Here is an 18,797-nt window from a genome sequence, read left to right as displayed (position 1 = left end):
GTTTAATTAAAATGATACAGAATTTATCTTTTAGGTTAGATATAGAGGTTTTTTTTTAGGTTAGATATAGCTTTACAAAAGAATAGATCGATGCCTAATAACAGCCACTTAAAACATTTTAATCCTTTTTGGATAAAAACGATTTAGTACGCGTTGGTGGTAGACTGCGTCACGCAGACCTTGAGATGCCAAACATCCATTGGTACCTCATCACTCTAAACTCACGGAGTTAATAATTACTAAATAAACATCAAACAAAAAACAGGCAATTGAGAGTAGACAATAACACGCAGTAATTCAGGCGTTATATGTTAAACAATGTATTTAATAGTTCTTACAACTAAAATGTTGAGATCGAACGTTTCTATTCAGTTCGAGCCATCCTCAGCGATGTCAAAAAACATTATAAGTTATTAAAGAGAAGATAAGAATGCAGCTAAGCCTCTTTAATTTCAAACTTGAGAAGCCATATTGTTCAAATTAGTTCATTCAAATTAATTGAATGGCTACCTGAGCACTAAAGACAAGTCAAAATTAATAATATAATAATGCTAAAAACAAGTATGGAATGATCCAAGAACTCACCCGCTGCATTCCGTGATCATTATAACAAAGAGTCAAGAACCTCATGAATGGAGATCGTTAAGAGAATCGTATGACAATCAATGTTTAAATAACAATAACGTCATAAACTATATCAAGTTGAGCATTGTAACATAAACAAAAATATTGTATCTTTAGAGTCAAAAATTATACAAAGACAATCAACTAATATAACATAATTCCCGTCATATCAAATCTTGTTTACAATATTCGAATAAGAATAGTGTAAAAACTCCATGTCAGATTTTAAATTTAAACTATTCTCTTGCGACTTAATGTGGAGCATTTCCGACACGAGTTTTTTTCCAAAATATCTCTCCCTATCCAAGATGTTTACATTTTCCCAATTGAAATCATGTCCGTGCTCCAACCTATGTTCTATGATTACCGATGGCTTACTAGTTTTCTTATTTATATTATTACGGTGTTCAGAAATCCTAGTTTTAAGTTTTCGTCCCGTCTATCCTACTTTTAGAAAATGATTATCCAATGAAGGGATACAAAGCATTATAATTCCTACAGTAAATCTTATATACCACACCCTTATTACAGTCATGTGACAATACATCTTTTTGAGATTTGATGATCCCATCAAGTTTATTCATACTAAACCATACAAGTTTAATATTTAAATTTTCAATGATTTTTAAATTTCCCACATAGATGTGGAAAGAACGGAGTTGTAAACTACGTAATTGTCTCCTCATTTTTTTATATTGTCGGAATCTACTTGCTTGAGTGTCTTATATTTCTGTATAGATCTTAACCGAGAATTTGTTGTGTCAAAAATAAACTTCATGGGATCATTTTCTAAAAAGGTTAATAATAAATTTCAAATTCTTTTCATGATACTTTGGATGTGATAATAGTACTGCTTTATCTACAACATTCATTAGAACATCTCTCTTTTGTGAAAGCGGATGGAGAGATAAAAAACTGAAATACTTTCCAGCAAAAGTTGATTTGATACGTGTTAAATTCTATTGTACCATTAATATTAAAGACTGTGATATCCAGAAAATTTAACCTAATTTCCAAGGTAAATTGCTAGGATGCGAAGCGTTAAAAGCTTCAACAAATTTATCAATAAGATTGTGCAGTACCGCAGTAGCAATCTCATCTATGTATCTAAAAAAGAAGGGTAGCTCAGTTCCAAAACTGTCCAACGAATTTAACTCAAGATCTTGATAATTAAATCTGCAATGATAGGAGAAAGCGGCGAACCAATAAGTGTTCCAAAATTCTGTCTATAAATCTTACCTTTAAAGGCGAAAAAAGTTGATTCCAGCACTAATTTTAACACAATTAGAAATTCTTCTTTGGGGATGCTGCAATTTCGTGAAATAAATTGTCGCCTATCTAGAGATACTCTTTAACTCTAGATCTAATGGTATGTTTGTAAACAGATATCACATTTAAAGAAATTAGCGAATAATTATTGTCAAATTTAAAGCCATTGAGTTTTTGTACTAGCTTAAAGCTATTTTCAATGTGGCTAGGCGGTTTTGGAATACTTTCATGTAGAATACGATGTAAAAAGTTTGTTAATGCATATAGCTGTCAATCGATAAAATAATCATCCTTAACGGGACCTTCAGTTTATGGATTTTTGGAAGTCCATAGGCCAACGGCAATACCCTGTAGTATGTCCTCTTATATTAGGTGTTGGAATTAATTCGTAGCGTTTTTTAATGAAAGAATGTTATTTATTTCACATGAGCATTAAAAAATACATTAATGAAAGTACTTTTAAAACTTATAAATACTTTGTAAAACGCTACGAATTAATTCCAACACCTAATAGATCGCTGAGTCAATATATCAACATTTCTTTTAGCCAATTTCAATAGAGTGCGGACAGAGGTAATAAGGATTCTTGTTGGATCCCTGCCAATGAGTGTGTAAATCCTTTTATCGTTTAACATATTATTTATTTTCGATTTATATTCGTCAAGGTCCAATGCAACTGTGACATTGCTCTTATCTGCCCTTGTGAATATAATTTTTTTATTATTTTTCGTGAATCTTTTGATTGATTTTAGTAATGCTGTTAATTTTTTCTTAATAGAATTATTGAATGGCTTCCAAGACACGAGTTTTTCAATGACGGAAATTGAACGATTTCTAACTTCCAACAAAGCTACATTTCCCCAATTTTTTAATGTTATTCTCAATACTTTTTATAAAGCAGTTTCTCTTGTATTATACGAAGGTAATGAAAATTTGCACCCAAATTGTAGTAAACATTGGATGTTTTTTGAAATAACATTATTTGAGAGATTGACAAACCATTTATTTTTAATTGAGTTTTGAGAAGAAGCCTTTCACTTGAGAGAACGTACGATATTATTGTTAACATCTTTTTAGAAAATGATGATCCCATGAAGTTTATTTTTGATACGATAAATTCTCAGTTAAGATCTTTACTGAAATATAAGACACTCAAGCAAGTAGATTCCGACAATACAAAGAGTGAGGAGATAATTACGTGGTTTACAATTCCGTTCCTTTTATGTGGGAAATTTAAAAACATCACTAAAAATTTATTAAACTTGAATGGTTTAGTATGAATAAATTTGATGGAATCATCAAATCTCAAAAGAATGTACTGTCACATGTGGTATGTAAGATTTACTGTAGGAATTATAATGCTTTGTACCTCTTCATTGGATAATCATTTTCTAAAAGTAAGATAGACGGGACGAAAACTTAAAACTAGGATTGCTGAACACCGTAATAATGTAAATAAGAAAACCGGTAACCCATCGGTAATCACGGAACATAGGTTGGAGTACGGATATGATTTTAATTGGGAAAATGTGAACATCTTGGATAGGAAGAGATGTTTCAGACACGAGTCTTTTTCTAAAATGTTCCACATTAAGTCGTAACAGAATAGTTTAAATTTAAAATATGACACTGAGTTTTTACACGATGTTTATTCGAACATTGTAAACAAGATTTGATGTATAATGGGAATTATGTTACATTAGTTGACTATCTTTGTGTAATTTTTGATTCTTGATTCTAAAGATACAATATTTTTATTTATGTACAATGCTCAACTTGATATAGTTTATGACGTTATTGTCATTTAAACATTAATTGTCATACGATCTCTCTTAACGATCTCCATTCATGCAGTTCTTAATTCTTTGTTATAATGATCACGAAATATAACGAGTGAGTTCTTGGATCATTCTATATTTGTTTTTAGGATTGTTATATTATTAATAATTTTGACTTTTCTTTAGTGCTCAGTTAGCCATTCAATTAATTTAACAATATGGCTTCTCAAGTTTGAAATTGAAGAGGCTCCTTCAGCTGCATTCTTGAATCTTTTCTTTAATAACTTGTAATGTTTTTTGATATCGCTGAGGATGGCTCGAACTGAGTCGAAATCATCATTCGAGTTCGATCTCATCATTTTAGTTGTAAGAACTATTAAATACATTGTTTAACGTATAACGTCTGAATAACTGTGTCTTATTTTCTGCTCTCAATCATCTGTTTTTTGTTTGATATTTATTTGTTAATTTCGAGAATCTAATTTTTATTCTGAAATTTAATTATTTTTAATAATTACTCACGAATATATCAGTCATTACCATGCTGGCGCACATGCTACGTTAGCGGCAGTACGGCAGCAATACTGGCCGTTCAGGGCGCGCTGTACTGTTAAAAGATTGATTCACAAATGTATCAAGTGTTTCAGGTTCAAACCGCGTGGTTCAGAACAAATAATGGAAGATTTATCCATAGAGTCATTCCTTTTTCACAGAGTCAGGCTTTTTACTAACCCTGGAATTGACTTTTGCGGGTCCATTTATATACGTAAAGGAAGGACAAGAGAGGCAAAACGAATTAAGGTGTACATCGCTGTATTTGTGTGTATGGTAGTTAAAGTTGTACATTTAGAGATTGTTTCAGATTTGACGACGATGAATTTTTTAATGACTTTAAGCGCTTTATTGGCATGGCAAACCACCATGTGTATACTGATAATGGCACAAATTTTATCGGTGCCAATAGGGAACTTCAGCAGTGCCTAAAAATATTTTCTCAGGAACAAGAAAGACGTAAGATTGTGTGGCAGTCGAGGATATTCAATGGCACTTTATCCCTGCCCGAGCTTCTCACTTTGGAGAATTGCAGGAGAACGCAATGAAATCCTTCAAAACGCATTTCTATAAAGTGGCCACAGAAGCATTTATGACTTTTGAGGAGGCATCTATTTTAGTAGTTCAAATTGAAGCTATCTTAAATTCTGCCTCTTACAATCGTTCCTGACGATCCTAATGATCTAAACTTTTTATACCAGGTCACTTTTTTGTAGGTACTATGCTAACTTTCTATCCTGAGATAGATTTGATGGAGACGAAAGTTAATCGCTTATTTAGATGGCAGTTTATCGAAAGAATACGCCAACAGTTCTGAAAGAGATGATTCTCTGAATATTTAGTTACTCTACAACAACGTTAATTAATTCCGGGCCTCAAATTCGTGTTGGCTAACTAGTTCTTTATCGAAAAAACAATTTACCGCCGTCAAAATGGTCGCTCGAACGAGTACTGAAAGTCACGCCAGGAGCTGATAATATTGTCAGAGTAGCTGTTATTAGGATTGTTTTTTCTGGTGAATACAAGTGTCTTGCTGCAAAATTGTGTGTCCTGCTCATCGAAGACGATTTAATCAGCGACAAAGATTGTAATAATGCATAAAGGATTCTAAGCTATAAATGTATTCGATTAGTTCTAATTGTAAGCTATAAATTTATTCGAGTAGTTTTAAGTTCAAATGCATTCGATTATTTTAGTTATTAGCGAGTTCATGTATTAATATTTTTCGTTGATGACCAAAGGTTACCAAGGCGCGCAATCTGTTAAGTTTATTATATTATTATTCGTATTCTAAGAAAGATGCGTCCTTTCGCAACAGCATAGAATAAATCTAATTGGATTTGGCGTTAATAATTCGTACCGGCGACGCGACCATCGCGTGCATAGTTTTGGATTTCTTCCATTTTGTTCAGTTCGATTACAGCCAATCATGGAGCTGAAACTAAGATTGAAGAATGGGGGACAGGACTTCCTAACAAAAACGGGGGAAATATAGCGCGCTCCGCGAGCCGAATAGCGTTGATCAGCCGAAGAACAGAACTTTACCATTCTCGGTCGGATCAAAATAGGATAAAAGGCGATTGAAAACGACTAAAAGTAATAATTATTAAGACTTAATGACTAATAAATATTAAAACTAATACGTCAAGCTGCTTGGTTTTTAAAAACGAGATTCGCTACAGTGAAAGAGGTACAGCAGTAGAAGGAAAAAGAACAAAATAGATTAAAACGATGAATTCAATAACGGAATAACAAAAAATATTGATTATCATTCAAAATTCATGGATGTAATGAAGATTTTGTACATGTTTCGTTTCGTAGAAATTTTCTATTCAAGGTCACAGGTACTTTGTACTTGTTTGTGTATACCAAGAAGCTTAATATAACAGCTGTGTGTGAGCTGGAATTGAACTAATTGAAGTAGATTGAAATCAATAACAACGGCTACCTCCGACCAGAGAGATTTTTAATTCCTGAAAATATGAACGTCATAACATAGAGATTTTTATTGGAATGGTTAATGTGAATGCATTTATTATCGTAACCTATGCAATTGTAATTGTAATGAATTGAAAACAAAGAAACGAAAGTATTGGAAGTACAAATTAGTTCGGTCCGTTTTTTTGGGTTCAAAAATGCATTTATTTCAAAACAAAATGAATGAACAGATTAATTAAAGTATTGTCCATCGCTGGCTGCTACTTTTTCTCATCTCTCAGGCAATTTTCGAATTCCATCTCGAAAAAATGACTCGTCTTTGGAGGCGATCCAATTTTGGAGAAGTGAACCGGTAACTTGCCAAATCGTGCTGCATCCTTCGGAACAACCAATAATCAGAAGGAGCAATGTCCAGAGAATACGGCGAGTGCGGTAAAACATCCTATTTGAGCGTTTCCAAATATTTTTTTACGACTTTTGCGACATGAGGCCGAGCGTTGTCATGAAGAAAAATAACTTTATCATGTCTTTGCTCGTATTCCGGCCATTCTTCTCGCAATGCACGGCTCAAACGAATCAATTGTAGCCGATATCGATCGCCCGTAATGGAATCGCCAGGTTTCAGCAGCTCATAGTAAACAACACCCTTTTGGTCCCACCAGATCTTCGAACCATGAATGTTCGGCTTTGGTGTTGATGTTGAGGTCGATTGACTGAGCTTAGCGTAGTATTTTTTCTTCTTGGGATTGTCGTAGAATATCCACTTCTCATCTCCATTCTTGAAACATCGAAACCATTCCCTACATGATTTATTAGTTGGAGCAGTGTCACTATAAACTTCGACAAGCATTCGATGGGCTTCAGCTGCACTTTTCTTCGAATTAAAGCAGAAAATTAGAACCTCCCACAAATGCTGCTTGGTTAACACAAAATTCGACATTTCACAGTAAAAATCAAGGTTTTTGTATGAAACTCAAAGCGATATAAACTGAATATTATTAGCAGATGTCTAACATCTCTGAAAACGTCAAAATCAGCTGTCACTATGAACCATTCACAACAGCCGGAGTCATCTTTTGGAAACCGAACTAATTTGTGCTCCCAATAATATTTTAATTTCATGAATTATCTTTTCTTCAGTTTCAAATCCATTTTAATAATTGAATATTTTTCCATAGGAAATTCCAAGATATGAAACTTAAACTGGAAACATGATTCATGGAATTGATTAACAGATTATACAAGACTTAGTGCCGAGACACTACCGTGTCTTCAGATAAGAAAAATGTGACATCAATGAGAGATTAAGATGGCAAACAAAACTCTGTGTTACGCACATATGTAGCACATATGTATAAATGTAGCGTGCACATATAATATAAATTTTTGTACTAATAACCTGATTCCTCGCGTATTGATAACTTTACATTTTTATATTTTTCACAATGATTCCTCAAATTAAGTTTTCTCGTCGATTTCTGGAATGCGGCAATGCATATTATTAGTCCAGAGGTAGGATTGAGAAAATAAAACATAAGCACTTCTATAGATTTCCGAGAAACCTAGCTATTTCAACAAAATGGAAAAATATTTGTGACATTGATGTTACACAAGATTCGTAATAACAAGGTCGTAATAAATTCGTATGTGAAGACTATTTTCGGCAAACAGTAAGATTTCGTCAATTTTACTAGATATGCTTTGAATCCTTCCGCGCTTAGAAGTTGAATCGAATTTTAATCCAAACAGGTTTCAGCTCCTTTTGAAAACAATCTGGAAAATAAATAAATTATTTGCAACCAAAATCTGAATTCTGTTGAATTACCTTTTGTTTGTAATGATTCGCGTGCAATGTCCATATTAATTAATGTGATTGACAGAAACAATAACTCCGTTCATAATGATATAGTCTGAGAATGCTGCCACTAATGTAACAAAAAGTTTATGCAAAAATTTTGCAAATGTTGAAAATGTTAATGCCCATATTTGTTCAAAATTAGACAATAGAGAAAATTGTTATATTATATATATGATAATATGATCGACGATACAGATAATAATAAGACAATAGGTAATAATATTTCAATTGCACCAACAGCACACCAAAAAAAAGGGAAATTTGGTTTTTTGTCAGAGGCAAGTATATTTTCAAAGGAAATGACGCCGTGCAAGAGTCGAATGTACGAAGTTCATCGAAAAGTTGCAAGAAAAATGTATAAACTTAAAAGACAATTGCAGAGCAAAACGGATACTTTAAAACAATTAAAAAAGTGCTATAATCGTGGAGTTTTCGAATGTGTAGAGAATCGATTCAACTAGATAATGAAAATTTTCATTGATTCTCAATTATGAAACTTAGACTAATCATCTTTTGCAAGAAGATGAACAGAACAAGATAAGATTTCTTTATCACTTTACAAGCGCAGTCCACGTATACAAATATCTGTCTACTTTCAGTCACCATCTACTCGTACGTTGTAAAGTATTTTTTCAAAGGTCCCTTTTGATACTAGAATTAACAAGTTATTATTGCAACAATTAAAAATCAAAAGTGATGAAATAAATCCGTTGAACCGGTATTGTGCTTTACTGTTTGATGAAGTATTTTTAGACAACGACTTTTATTATGAAACTCATAAACAAAAAATAATTGGCTATGAAGACCTAGGACCTTGGATCGGGCAAGCAAATCAGCAAACCATGATCTTATTTTAATGATAAGAGGTTTGCGGAAATCCTGGAAGCAAGTTGTAGCTTACTATTTTACTACATATATAATTTTTTGTCTAAGTCTATAATAAAGAACATAATTTCTGAACTACAAAAAATTGGAGTAATAGTAAAAGCAATAGTTTGCGACCAAGGTTCCACCCAAAGAAGGGCTATTACAGAGCTGTGTGCTGAAAATCAAGTTGACCCAACTATACTTTTTTTACTGTCAATAACAAAATAATAGTGACGATTTACGATGTCCCTCACTTACTCAAATGTACGCGAAATGCATTACTAAAATGTAAAATTAGATTCGAAAATAATAAAATTGCAAAATTTGAATATATAAAAACAGTTTTCGAAATAGACCACACGAGATCATTTAAACAATTACACAAACTGACAGTACAAGATTTTAATTTCAAAGATAGATTTTATAAAAATGAGGGTTAAAATTGCTGCATGACAATTGAGTGCGACTGTTGCTGCAGCAATTAATTCCACGACAGCTTGTGGAATTATGCCTTCTGCAGCACTGAATACAGCAATATTCGCTCAATTAATTGACGATCTCTTCGATTCTTTAAATGGTCACAAGCAATACGACGATGACAATAAAATGTATAGAATCGTGCTAAAAAATGGCTCTCCTCATATCAAGTTATGGAGCAAATTATTACTTGAAATGAGTGCGTGGAAACTGATTGATTTGAACAATGAAAAAGATGTCACAAATACTTATCCTTTATACTTTGTAAAAAACTGGATAATAACAATTCGAGCTGTTATATATTTATGAGAGCAATTACAGAAGCTAGGTTTTCATTATTTAATTTTAAGGAATTTGAATCAGGATCCAATTGAAAATCTATTTTGTAATATTCGACAACATGGTATTCAGAATTCCAATCTCACTTGCCATCAGTTCACCGCATTAAAAGCAGTCGTTTTAAATAAGTTGATCACATCAATGTAAATATGTTGATCGACAGTTGCAAATTGTGAAGACAATTGGAATAATTTTTGATATTTTTTGAGGACGGTATGTTGCTGTCGAAAACATACAACTCAAAGAAACTGAAACATTCGAAAATATCTAGTCACCTGTTGAATGGGTCAGTTTCGAAGAATTGAACATTGAGGAAAGTCTATCACTGTCATACGTGTCAGGTTACATTCTTAAAAAAGTTAAACTTTCTGAAAATTGTGTTGTCAGAGTGACTTATTTGCGTCGCAACAACAATAACATCATTTATTCACAATGTTCAAAGAATATGGATCAACTGACTCGTTAACATATGCAAGTGATCAGGTCATTACATTAGTACAAAATCTGCACGTGAGGCTGTATCGTTTCTTAGATACGAATGGTCATAAATTGCGATTAGAATCCATTTTTAAGACTGATTTTTACGAAAATTATAACGACACTTTTTGCGAAGCACACAAATGCGATTGATTAATTGTTGATAAAAGTGTCACATTTTTAATATTTAAGTACGTCAAAGATCGTAGGAAACTAAAAAAACGAACCTCCGAACACTATGAAAAAATGAAACAGCTAAAATTTACATAATTCGAGTCGAATTCTCTATTGAATTTTCAATTCAATAGAATATCTAAGAATGCATCAATTTCAAAATTCAAAAACCATTTTTTTTATTAATAAAATGAAAAAAAAATTAAAAACATACAATATAAAGAATGCCAATAATTAGTCAAAGTTAGATGTTATGAATACAAATTCTACAATACAATTCTACAATACAAATTCTTAATTTTTTAATTATCTCAGATGTGACTGTGCGCCGAAACGTTAGGATATTAATTACAATTGATCAGAGATGTTAATAATATAAATACGATAAGACGCCGAAACATTCGGACATTCCTATACATGAAATAATCCTCTCTAAATTAATTTAGTAAAGAACTTATTGCGAAAATTATCATTCTTAGATTTTGGGTTTTATTTTTATGTTTGTTGCACGTACATTAATTCGTTCAATTTGTAAGATTTTATTTTTTTGTCACGTAATTTGTAAGGTTTTCTTTATTGTTGTACAATGACTCCGACAAGCCAAAGTATTAGGTACAATTGAAAAAAAGAAATGTTTGGACTATCTGGTTTCGTTCGTATAAAGACTGACTTGTTATGTATTAGGTGTACAAATAAGTTTTAAAGCGTTTTTAATGAAATTTAATATTTATTTATTTATTTAGAAACGAAAATACACTTAATTATCAAAATAATCTCCCTCATTATCTATGACCTTTAGCCATCTTTCGGGCAGCTTGCGAATTCCAGAAGCGAAGAAGGTTTCGTCTTTCGATGCGATAAAATTATCCACCCATTTTCGCACTTCTTCAAATGCTCGAAAGTGTACACCGGACAAAGCGTTTTGCATTGACCGGAATAAATGATAATTAGAAGGGGCTATGTCTGGGCTATACGCCGGGTGCGGCAGAACTTCCCAATCAAGAGCTAGCAACGTTTTCTTTACAGGTTTACCAACATGAGGCCTAGCGTTGTCATGAAGCAATTTCATAGGACGTTTTCCTTTGCCAGTAAATGGACGATTTCGTTCGATTTCTTGATTTAAACGGATCAATTGTTGACTGTAGCGATCACTGTTAACCGTTTCATTCGGATGGAGCAATTCATAATATAGCACACCCTTCATGTCCCACCAGATGCATAGCATAACTTTGCTGGATGTTGCGTTTTGGCGTTGATGTAGTGAGTTGTCCTGGATCCACATAATGTTTTCTCTTTTTAAGATTATCGTAAAAAATCCACTATTCATCACCAGTCACGATTTTCTACAAGAAAGATTTTCTATGCTGTTTATTGTACAGATTCAAATACTTCTCAAGACGATCATTTTTGTTTTTTTCACTTAATGCATGCGGCACCCACTTTCCTTCCTTCAGAATCTTTCCCATCTGCCGTAAACGAATTGAAATATCTTGTTGAGTTACTCCAAGTTGCTGTGCAAGTTCGTTTTGTGTTTGACATGAGTTTTGATCGAGTAATGCTTGCAATTCATTGTTTGTAACCTTCTGAGGAGTACCACTACGTTCTCTATCGCTAACATCAAAATCATCCTCTTTAAATCGCCTAAACCAAAACTCACACGTACTTTTGGATACAACATTGACTCCAAGAACAGAATAAATTGATTCTCATGCTTTAGCAGCGCTTTTTCCTTAATGAAATTCGTATGCAGTGTCGAATAAATTGCTTGTCGCTCGCCATTTTAAAACCATTTAATTTTGAAGTTAAGTTTTCAATTTTGTGAAGTCAATTATGTTTTTTAATAGTACATATTAAGCACCACTACATATCAAAAGAGCGCGAAAATATTTGAATTCAAGTTTAAATTATACGTTACACAAAAAACGCTTTAAAACTTATTTGTACACCTAATAATTTGTAAGATTACATACAGTTTTATTTACAAATGTATACTCTCTTTAAGGATTGTTGGATATAAAAAAATCTAGCATTTATTGATATTAAATAACAGTTAAAAATATACATTATTTTCTAACAAAAATGCTGTCTTTTTGTGTTACACCATTCATGTATATAAGTATTTATGCTATTTACTTAGATTTTGATTTTTATTTAAATATTTATATATTATTCTTACTGCAAAAAGCAACGAAACTTAAAATTCATTTTTTCTAACTTGCATTTTCTGCGAATTTAAAAATAAGCCTTTTTTTGCTTTACATTACACTTAGAAATACACATTCTTTAAGCACACAATCAAAGGAATAAGGAATAAGAAACAGAATAAGAATTTAACTTATCAGGAATTATGTATTTCATAGTAGGGTAAAGTCGCCTAATATGAGATATCTATTTTTAAAGACTTGTAATTTAATTTGCAATCTTAACTCCTATTTTCGTATCAATTTTATGAGAAATATATTCAAGATTTACCACCTAAAATTAGCGATCGATAGTAGCTATACTTTGTTATATGTGAAATTTTTTATCGAAAATGTTGATTTTCATTCAAAAAATGAGTTCCTAATATGAGATACAAGAGTTTTCTTCTATGAGATGATATCTCATAACAGAAAACTAAGGAAAAAATAAAGATAAGCTTTTTATGCATGCTTTTATTATATTACATAAAAATAGGAACAAAGAAATGTGTGTGTGAGTAATCTTAACAGTAGAATTATCATTTTTAACATTTCGTTCAATAATATAATTTGAGATATTGAATCGTTTAGAATGCTTTTGTATAGCTAGGAATATCTTGAGTATCTCGTATTACGACACTTTCATGTGGTTTCATGATCACCAAATCTAATCTTTATAGTTAAACAAATCATTATATCACGTGTTTTCCTATTAATACGACCTTACTCTATCACTGTATACAGACTTTATTACCAAATATTTATTTATTATATAATAAAACAAGATGTGAAGACTAACCTCAATAAAATTCGACAACATCCAATTTAAAAAATCTTTTTTCACACTACTACACGCATGATCTAATAATAAGTTTTCTACTAAATATATTTCATTCTATGAGTAACAAATTCATGATCAATCACATGCGCTTATTAGTTTAGCAGAAATCCCGCTATCTCATAACCTATCCCATAATAGACCTTACCCTATGTAACATGATTTGTGATAAATTGAAATTCTTATTCTTTTTCCTGCTTCTTATTCCTTTGATTGTGCGCAGTCCCTTATGAATAAGTAGATCTATATATTATATATATATATTTTATTTATATATTATACATATATATATATATGTATATGCATATGTGTATATATATATATATATATATATATATATATATATATATATACAGGATGTCATGAATACACGGCCCCACTCGTCCCGAGTAGATAGAATGGACTAAACTGAGTAGAAAAGTCCTTTACCATTTTGCAATGCTCACAATAATTAACGAGATATTAGCTGCTTTCCATTTACACTGATTCTCAAATAATTCTCACTTGTGACGTCATAACTCAATTGAGTGCACTTTCCTTTTATACCTAAGAAGTGAGATTCAACAGAGTTTTCCCCTAAAATCTATACGCTTGAGACCGTGCGCTTTACTGAGTCTTGTAGACTCACATGAACAGTGAGTCTATAGTCAGAGATTATGAACCTATGTATACTTAATAACTTTTTCATCGAAAAAAGCAAGTAAGAATAAAATGATAAAAGAATTGTAATTTTTGATAGTAATATCAGTGATTATTTAGAATAAGAGCCTAACCTTCGATTTCCATGAAATTATTCTCATTCGACGCGCGACCGATCCAAAACTTCCGATTTTTTCATCCAGATTCTTTCGTTCCATGCAAAAAAAAAACGAATCAAATGAGCCTAATTTCATCGAAAGTGAGATCTGTATTCTAAATAATTATCAAATAATCTTGTAAATAATTGTTTTAATTATGTCGTATCTTTTACTGCGAATAACAAATGGATGGACTATTTTACCAATAAAAATGGTGATTTTTATGTGGAAGACACCAGTAAGTATACAGGGTGCGTCACCAAAATCCGGACAAATCGAACAATTCCTTGTCGTGGCAACCTCAGAGAACCTCTTTAATGTGTACGATTTGTATCGAAGGTCCTCCTCGGCAATTCGACGCATTGTTGGCTCGCTTACACCAACAATCGATGCTAATTTTCGCAACGATTGCCTTGGGTCATCCGAAATCAGCGTTTGAGCCCTTTCAACGACTGCAGGGATCCTCGCGGTGCGTTCTTTCGAGTGACTCTTCCTCGCTGGCATACTGGAACCTTCGTTGGACTGTTCTAAAGCCGTATATTTTGCCACAACGTCATAAACAGTGGATCTCGGGTATCCAAAGAACCGAATTATTTCCGTTGCTGAGCGCCTGGCGCGAAGGTCTTCGATGATCGCGGCTCTTCGATTATACTCCGCACTTGGTTTCAACATCGCGGCCATTTTGAGAATATGACTGTTTACTAGAAGCATCAGGCTTTCTTGGACGCCAATAACAATCTCTGGCGGAGGCACAGTATAGCGGAAAATTTGAATTGAAATTTGTCCGGATTTTGGTGACGCACCCTGTATTTGTAAAATAAATGATGTAAAATATTCTTATTCTGTTAATATATTTCAGAGCAAAATTGCAGAATGTGGGTCCCAAATAATTTAATAGGATTTACCCAAAAGAATGAATCATATTTTAAAAATCAAGAAAATAATGACATTATACACCTATAAAAATTGTTGACATAAGCCACGAATTTACAAAAAGCAATGTGAGCATAGTTGAAAATTCTAATGAAGAATTAGTCCAAGGAACAAGTAATGTGAGCTCACTTGTAAACAACGAAAATTCAATCCAGGAAGAAAATAGTGTAATCGTTACTGAAAATTTACATTACTCAAACGCAAAAGAAAAAAACATTTGATCTGTACATGAAATCCGTGCCTTGATAGAAGCTATAGAAGCACGTTATGACGTTATGACGATATGCCTCATGTACAAAAAAGAAAAACTTTTTATTATTAGCGAAGAACTTGGAAGTCAAAATATTAAAGTAAGTGAAACTATATTATATAATAATAATAATTATTAAAAATGCAATTAAAATAATAGCAAAATAATATAATTTATAATAATTAAAAAATTACTTTCTTTAATTGTTTTTGTGTTTTTAAACAATTATTTAATGAGCGTTTAATATATTCATATTATTTTAAACATAATAGTAAAAATATTTTCTTAGGTCTCCGAATTTGCATGCAAAAAAAGTGGTTTAATTTAGTACGTACGTATAAAAATATGAATGATATAAAATCTAGAACGGGAAGAGGTCCTGTAAAATTCACTTTTTATAATAGATTGGATGAATTATTGGGTAAATCATCATCGAATGCAAGTTCACATTCATTAGATGTTGACGAATTACAATCAAAGTACTGAAGTTGAATGTGAAACATCAACACCGAATTCTGACAGCAGTTTAGATACACCTTCTTGTTCTATTTCATCTTGTGAAAAAAAAAAAGAAAAAAATCCATCAATAGAACTAGTAAAAGTAAAACAGAAATTTTTTGAAGATAAAATTAAGAGTATGATAGAAAAAGAAGCCAACAGAAAACAATATATTGATGAAAACTTGAAGTACAAAATTCTATTAAAAAAAAGTGGAAACAGAAGAGAAAAAAGTAACCATCTTACTAGAATTAGAAAACATATTAAAAGAAAATAATACATAAAATACTATTAGTTACTATTATAATATTTAAGACAGTACTATAAAAGTCAGTATAAAAGTGCAATCGAAGGTTGATTCCTGGTTAAGTTTTCACATAAATTTTTATTTTTATATAAGAGGTAGTAATTACAAAAATATTTTCAATATATAATATATTCAATAATAAAATACTCAGTATTATTAACATTTAAAGAATTGTTTTAAGCAAATAAAAAGTAAGATACTTAGTAAGAAAAAATTATTAAAAGGAAGATTTAGGTTATATCATTATTAAAAATAATGATTTAACATTTGTAAAATGCATTTAAGTTGGAAATTTTGTCAATATCAATAATAATGAAACTATATAGTACACAAAAAAATAAATATTTTGAATGTTTATTTGTTTTGTTTATTTATTTTTATTTTGCTTTAAATAAAATCTAAAAATAGATTAAAGAAAATTATTCTTTGTTTATTAATAAACTAATTTTATTTTAAAATGAAATGTTTCATTTGCAGTTTATTTTTATTGAGCATACATACTTAAACATTTTCGCAAAAATTTCTTCTCTTCTGAAATAATTTTCATCTATACCATTTCTGCTGCATCTATCATATTTTCATTACCCTCATTCTCATCGTATCAAATTCGTCTTGGTTGTCTATACAAATATTATGTAGCATAGCAGCAGCTACATACAATACATTTTACTACAAATGTTAAATCATTATTGTCAAAAAATTTTAATCTTCGAAATCTTCCTTTTAATAATCCAAAAGCGTTTTCAATTACGATTCTAGTTACAGAATGACGATAATTAAATATTTTTTTTATTTTGAGTTAATTGCCATTGTCTTTAAATGGACAAATCAACCTGTCCAAACGAAGATAAATTGATCTCCTAATAAGAAATTCTTACCGAAGAATCCATGTATATCCTTTCTGTATAAAGATGATTTTTTTAAAAGGCGACTGTCATGAATGGATTCTGGTTCACCACAAAAAAACTAATAAATTTTTTCTGACGATCACACACTCCTTGTATAAGAAGATTATTTTCTTCTTTTCTATTATAATATACATAATAATGTTTAGAAATTGGCCTTTTAATTTTTACGTGCCATCTATAGCTCCAACTACCTCATCAATCTCATGCATTTTACAAAATTCAGATTTTATTTTGTGTAATCGTTCTTCAGTGGGCCATGCAATATACTGTCCACTTTTTTTTACCAGATATTCTATTATTTTCTTGATAATACGATGATAAGAACTTTTAATTATATTAATTACCCTTTCAATTGGGTCTTCCTCAGTGTAAAAATAAAATCGATGACGTATAAATTTAATATAAAAGATGCAATGTTAATTTTCATAATTAAGAGTTCCGTCTGGTACCAATCTGATTTCGTGCGTTAAATTTGTTAAATTTACATTTTCTTAGCAATAAATTGACACGGAAACCTGATTTTCTTTAAATCTCTCTCTTTTTCTCGACAAGATATAAACAAAAAAAGTCAGCTGCTTCATATGGTTATTTAATATGATACATATTAACGGAATTATTCCATTTTTTTATATGGAAAAAGATACCGACATTTTAAAGTAATTTTATAATAGTTTTTAAAAAATCGTTTTGTTATTAAGTGTACATGATAGTGCAATTCTTGAAGAAGAAAAATCATTCCTGTAAATTGCTGTGCGACTGTTCAAAGATGAAGAAATTAAGTTTTCCGCAAATAGGTTTTTAGGTGAACAAATGGTTTTTTTTCAAAAACTAATGAATATTTCCGGTTCGTTCAGGGCTAGATTTGTTCGTCATTATTACATTTTACGAAAATTTCAAAATTTTGCATATCAATCATTTTAAATATCAATGAACAGAGAGCGAGTGAAAAAAAGCCTTTATCGGTGCTTTTTATTTTTTTTTCTACTGAACTAATAAATCGATTTTAATGTTCCACGTCTCATTTTGTAGATATTTCGAATACTTACATTTTTTATACCGAATTTTTTTCCAATCAATATCTTTCGTTTTATAAGTAAAAAACGTGCTTTTTGCAACTATTCGATTTTTTTTCGCATATTTTCTTCATAAATCTCGATTCTCATATGTGTTTCTTTTCTAATGGTCTTTCAAGACTTTCGAAGAGAAATGTTAGTTTATAATTCTTTTTCCGGTAAAATTCTACTTCTACTGAATTATTCTTGTTACTCGAGTTTATGAAAGAGGGGTATTTAGATACTATATAACGCACATGAAAAATCGTAAACAATTAAATAAATAAATCTCGTAAACTGTTGCGTTTTAACATAATTTATACTATTCTGGATTAATGGGAGGGGTACACTATTACTACAATTTATTAAAATTTATATGTTATTTAGAATATCCCACGCCCTTTGTTGATGCTTATGGCCACACTGAGCGGTCGAGAAAGCATTTTCAATCGCTTGAAACAAGTGACTAGTGTAAGAAGGAGTTCGTTGTCTCATTCACTCTCAGCGCGCCCACGAGGCAGCGCACACGGACATGGACTTGTGCTTAGCTACCGGTTTTGCCAGACCACCGTCTGATTCTGTTGCCACCGTCAACGCAGTGTCCTTGGCTGAGCAGTCAGGAGCCTTAACGTTTAAAAGTTTAAAGATAGCCGAATACGCACGTCTTCCGACCTATTATTG

The 18,797-nt window shown here is 31.4% G+C and overlaps 1 protein-coding gene across 3 annotated transcripts in view; it reads left to right on the top strand.

The window, feature by feature from the left end:
• LOC105154619 (uncharacterized) overlaps positions 1-18,797 on the top strand; it is an 84,224-nt gene that overhangs the window by 27,991 nt on the left and 37,436 nt on the right. Inside the window, exons 3-4 of one of the 3 annotated variants that reach the window (XR_015547728.1) lie at positions 15,028-15,451; positions 15,641-17,130. The exons of the other annotated variants lie outside the window; for them this stretch is intronic. The gene's annotated coding sequence lies outside the window, so the exon portion shown is untranslated. Of the gene's footprint in view, positions 1-15,027; positions 15,452-15,640; positions 17,131-18,797 lie in introns of those variants that run through there. 3 annotated transcript variants of the gene reach the window in all.

Source organism: Acromyrmex echinatior, chromosome 16, assembly GCF_024713525.1.
Source record: "Acromyrmex echinatior isolate Ae372 chromosome 16, ASM2471352v2, whole genome shotgun sequence".
NCBI classification, from domain to species: Eukaryota; Metazoa; Arthropoda; class Insecta; order Hymenoptera; family Formicidae; genus Acromyrmex; species Acromyrmex echinatior.
The sequence above is the reverse complement of the archived record's forward strand: the minus strand, read 5'-3'. Positions and strand labels throughout refer to the sequence as shown.